Raw genomic sequence first — 5,566 nt, 5'->3', positions numbered from 1 at the left:
CAAAATAAGTAAAGCGGGTAAAAACTATAATAATTAAGATTAAAAATTTAAATTGTCAGAGAAACAAAATGTAATCATAAAAATCAAATTTTATTCTCAATATTTTTGGAAAATAATTGTAAACATGTAACCATTTAAAATAATATCAGTTTTGTTTGACCCTCTCCGTTTCAACCTATTTTTTTTAAATTTGAATGCACCAGTGTTATTTAGATTCATAAAATATTTGACAGAAAACAATTTAATTCTGAGTGAAAATTATAACATGATCAAATAATTTTGAAGACAATAAAACTGACCCGTGCTTAGCACGGGCGTTGATACTAGTTCATTCATATATAAGCGGTGCCGGACTCATAGACATGTGAATTATATGCAGCACATTATATGCAGCACAATTGTGTTGCGATTTCTAGGAGCATACAGACAGTAGAAAATGATTTACTATCTTGACACTAACTCCCTTCTCTCTTGAGAGTTTTGAAATTTAGTTAAAAGTTATGAGCAATTTTATGAGCGTAGGAAAAAAATAATAATTAAAGTTACATGAAAAATTATGCTTCTGCCCATAAATTGTTTGTTCATTGGTTTTGTACATGAAATAATGCACACAGGCTCGCATATTTTCTTTACCCACCGTCTCTCAGCAGTTAGTTCTACTCATTTTGAAACACCAAAGGATCATCACAAATGAAAAAATAGAAAGAAAATGAAAGAACTTCCGAGTTACCTTAGTAATATCGGCTATGGATGCTGTCAAGGGAGAGCCATATCAAAGAAAAAAAAATATAAAAAAACATGCTTTGGAGTTCGCCAGAGACCGGTGAAGATCCTTGAACCGCTCCATATTACTCACAACACTGTTTTTGTTAGTTGCTTGATCAAATAAATTGCTGGCTGGCTAGTCGCTCTCACTACTATGTCTATCTGCTAGACATTCCCAGAATGGTTACTAATATTAGCTTCTGCAATAAATCAACACACTCAAAACTCGCAAGTATGAGTAAGTAAGTAACCTCGTTTCCCTTCCATTGCGTCTTTCTTCTCTTGGCAACTTGCACAAAGGAATGGACCATCCCATGGACGAAGCTTTCTGCAATTAGCCGTTCCAGCATGGATCGAGACACCTTCTCCTGGTTTCACTTCTACTTGACACACAGCACACATGAACAACTTGAACATATTGCAAAGCGGGTACTTTGTATCTAATCTGTAACAAACAAATAGCAAGAAGGATAAAGTTTAATCAAAACAAAAGCTTATCAAAAAATAAAAATATAAAGTATATATTGCATATCAAGTATCGCACCTATCTGAAAGCATAGCTGATCCCTCTTCAAACAGTTACTTCAACTAAATCAGGTTCTGCATACTCTTTCTCTATATTAGAAGAAGAGTCCGAACCTTTTCTTTTGAACATTGACTTTAACATTCCTTTCCCTTGCTTTTTCGGCGGCGGCACGGATGCAGCTAGTTTTTCTGATGGCAATATATCAACCACTATACATGTTGTATCATCGCGAATACCTTTTTTCCCCACAGCTTCCTGTGTGAAGCAATGAAAAAAAAAACATCAAGAAAAAAGTATATCGAAAAATATAAGCAACTCTGATACTATACTTTAACAATATGCTCGGCGGAAGGTTCAGGTGGCAAACCCCGGCAACAATCAAGAGCCTCTTCTGCACTAATTGCATCCCACACACCATCACTTGAGATGATAAGTCGACCACCAGCTGAAGATAACTACATGACCACAGATCTCCAATGGATCTCGAGAGACAGAGACCACCAGGCCAACATCTCAGAGGACCAATCTAAAACAAGTTTGATTTGGTTATTAGAATCTTTGATTTTGAAAGCTAGCACAAACAAGTTTCCATATGTGTTTCATTCTACAAAGCTAGCATTACTTTACAGTTGATTTTAGCTAAAGAAGTACCTCAGTACCACCACCAGTATTTAGCCGACCATCTTCACCACCACTTGCGGTAACGCGATCTCGCCTGTCATAAAAGCGAAAGATATCTATGATGCCACTATTTACAGACAATTAAAGCAATGGTTCAACAGAAGGAATTAGCGGACTTACTCTTCTTCGTTTATTTCAAGCCGATGATCAGCAGATAAAATAATAGACACCACCCTCAGCAGGCTCAAGTATGCAACGAGAGTCACCTACGGATGCAACACTCACCACCCATCCTTCTACTATGACAAAGGTTACAGTCGTTCCAGACTTCCTTGCTGACATGCCAGAAAACAATAAAATCTCATAAGAACAAAACAGCATCAAAGAGATTATACGTTAGTACTTGAATAACATCCCCCCATATGGTTTTTCATTAATAACCCAAATATTTCGATTACAGAATAAGAGAGAGCTTATACCTCTTTCCTGGAGATCTTTATCAGTTTTAACAAATCCTGCTACCATAGCCCTAGGAAGTGCGGCAACCCACTCATCTCTGTTGAGATCAGGGGGTATTGCAGCTAATACATTGTTCAGAAGGTTTTCCTTGGTGTAGATAGCTGCTGCAGGGCCATTGTGTCCATCAAAAAGCTGCAATGTACAATTAGAGGTATCAAATACCAATCCAAATGTGTTGCATTCCTGAGAAGAGCAAAGACAAACCCCAAAAACTGAGAAGGTAGAAACGCCATCCCCCATGACCCTTTGACAGTCTGTTTTAACAAACGTAAAGTCCTCCCCTTTCTTGCTCTGGTTGAACTGGCCGTGCACAAGTTCAGGGCTGTCTATCTTCTCATTTGCTGATTCACGCTTGAGCAAAACTGAAAGTGGAACTGTATGATGGTCTCCTTTTGTTGACATTGTTTCCCTAAGCTTGAGAACAATACTAAAAACTTCCTCTACCAAATCTCTCAATCATATACAAACAAAACCTGATACAAATACAAATACAATTCAACTGTCAGAAGGAGAAACAAGACGATTGACCGATGAGAGCATCAAATGAGATCTTCAAATCAATTCAAAACACACACAGAATCATAATGTCCTCAAAACAAATGATTTGAGGCATATTACGAATCACATCGGGCGAAGAAATTAAGCAATGGGTGGGGAGAGAAATAGAGGAAGCATTACGATTTGGATTGAACTGAAATGAAACAATAGGCGACAAAGATTTTCTTTTTTCTTAAGATCACGCGGAGAGAGACGGCGATGAAGCGTCTTCTTCTACCTCTAATCGTAAATGACGGATCACGGCGCTCGCCATTGGCACAGCCGTAAGAGAGAGAAGAGAGACTACAGAAAACGCGCAAACGAAGGTCTCTCTTTCTTCTCTGTCTGTCTCCTTCCCTCTCTTTATTTAATCTGTTTAAAAAAATTAATTAGAACTCCCTCGAGCTGTCGTTTTGGTTCCCACGTGGTCGACCTGGCTTAACCCATAAATCTCGGATTTGGAACGCTAAAGTTCAACGAATACTAGGTAGACATTTTCCACATATAGGCCATGTTCGTTTGTATATCTGAAAGATGCATGTAGATGGTCTATCTAGATATCTTATCCAGATGCTCTATTTGGGTATTGTTCGTTTCTTCATTTCGTCCATGCATCCAGATGATTCATTTGAATGCAACTATGTTCGTTTGCTTTTCATTTTTTAACTTTCGTCTACATCTAGGTGGACTTGTTTTTTTTTTGACTAAAGGCTTTCTTATATTAAAAGGCAAAAAACTGAAAAAGAGTTACAAGCCGTAAGGCTCTAGTCCTACCATGCCCCAATAATGTTTCACCCATTATTACACATAAGCCCAATTAGAAACCAATAGAAAGATCATTTAGAACCCTACTCTGAGGCCCAATAACAGAAGCGAATCGGAATAGTCGTGGTGAGAGATCAAAGCCACATTTGCATGAGCTTAGAGGCGTTCGCTGGAGATTGCTGTCGAAAGGAAAGAATTTTGTCTCTGATTTGCCTATCCAGAAGTCTGAAGATGCCATCCGAAGATCGGAATTGTCGACGGTGAAGACGATTGTTCCTCTCACTCCAAATCCAATAGATAGTTGCTTGGCAAGCAATACATGTGAGCCTCTTCCTGAGTCTATTCCCAGCCAAGTTCTTCATCTGATCTACTGAATCATTCCATGCCCTCGCAGGGATAATTCCACATCTGCCTGAGACTGTCTTCCACAATTCCCAAGTATATGGACAAAGAAAGAAGATGTGATCACGCGATTCAACATCACCGTTGCAGAGAAGACAAGCTGAGTCAGTCTGAAACCCCCACTGGATTAGTCGATCTCTCGTCGGACAACGGTTTAAGATGAATAGCCATGTCAAGAAGCTATGCTTCGGTATGCTTCCACTAGTCTAGACTATCCCCGCCCAAGACACTTCTTCCTCCTCTCCTCGCAGTTTCTTGTAAACCTCTCCCGTGATGTAGCGGGTCGAGGGAGAGCCAGTAAGTACCCACTCATGTCTATCTTCCTCTTCTGTGATCTGTAAAGTTGTTAGGTAGATTTGAACCTGAAGAAACTCGTCAGACCTTACAGGAGGGAGAGCCCACTGTCCTTCCATATGAAGATCCGAAAGAGTTGCAGTTTTAGCAATTCCAAACCGTGAGCCTGTGCCTCGCAGTAGGAAGTGTTCAAGCGATCCATAAGGTGACCAGTTGTCTGTCCAGAGTCGACAATTCCTACCATTTTCCACTTGTACTTTGATCCAGGTAAACACCACTTCCCTCATCTTGATAAGTTTATTGACTAGCCATGAGAATCTAGGATTTGTCTTCACCGTCCAGTAATTACTTAGGTTCCCATCTAGGACTTCACTCCTAAACCAAGCCACCCACACTGATCCTGCTTGAAAGAAAAGCAACCATATCATTCTCAAACAACAAGCTTTGTTCCAAGTTTCCAAATCTCTTATTCCCAATCCTCCATTATTCTTTGGTTTCGTTACCATCTCCCAAGACACCCTAGCCGAATGGGGCCCCTCGATTTTTCCTTTCCAAAGAAACACTCTGCATAGACTGTTTATCCTTTTAATACATGCCTTTGGAAGAATAAATGAAGAGCACCAAAATGTATTTATTCCTGCAATGACCGTCTTGATTAGAAGTAGTCTTCCCACAAAACTCAATGACCTTGCACTCCAAGAGTTCATTCGACCTTTTACTTGCTGAATTAGAACCTCGCAGTCATGAATGGAGAGTTTTTTGGTGGTTAGGGGAACACCCAAATATCTTACTGGTAGAGAAGCATGTGGCATTCCCGTAGAGGCTTTAATAGTGTCTAACTCTTGTTGTGACAGGCCTGACGCGAAAAACGACGATTTCTGGACACTGACAGCAAGGCCGGAACGTAGCTCAAATTCCCGCAAGACTTGAAGCACATTTTGGACAGAGGAGAGTGAACCATCAATAAAGATAAGTAGGTCATCCGCAAAACAGAGGTGGGTTAACTTCGAAGAATTGCACTTCGCGTGATATTTTATCTTCATTTCCGCAGCCGCCTTATTCAGCATAACTGATAGTACGTTCATCGCTATTACGAACAGATAAGGGGATAAAGGATCTCCTTGTCTCAACCCGCGT

General features: G+C 39.9%; 1 pseudogene; it reads right to left on the bottom strand.

Moving 5' to 3' along the window:
• Positions 1-526: 526 nt before the first annotated feature.
• LOC106292808 lies at positions 527-3,441 on the bottom strand (annotated as a pseudogene).
• Between the last annotated feature and the right edge of the window lie 2,125 nt (positions 3,442-5,566).

This window comes from Brassica oleracea, chromosome C5 (genome assembly GCF_000695525.1).
Source record: "Brassica oleracea var. oleracea cultivar TO1000 chromosome C5, BOL, whole genome shotgun sequence".
Taxonomy (NCBI): domain Eukaryota; kingdom Viridiplantae; phylum Streptophyta; class Magnoliopsida; order Brassicales; family Brassicaceae; genus Brassica; species Brassica oleracea.
This window is presented reverse-complemented; position numbering and strand designations above follow the sequence as displayed.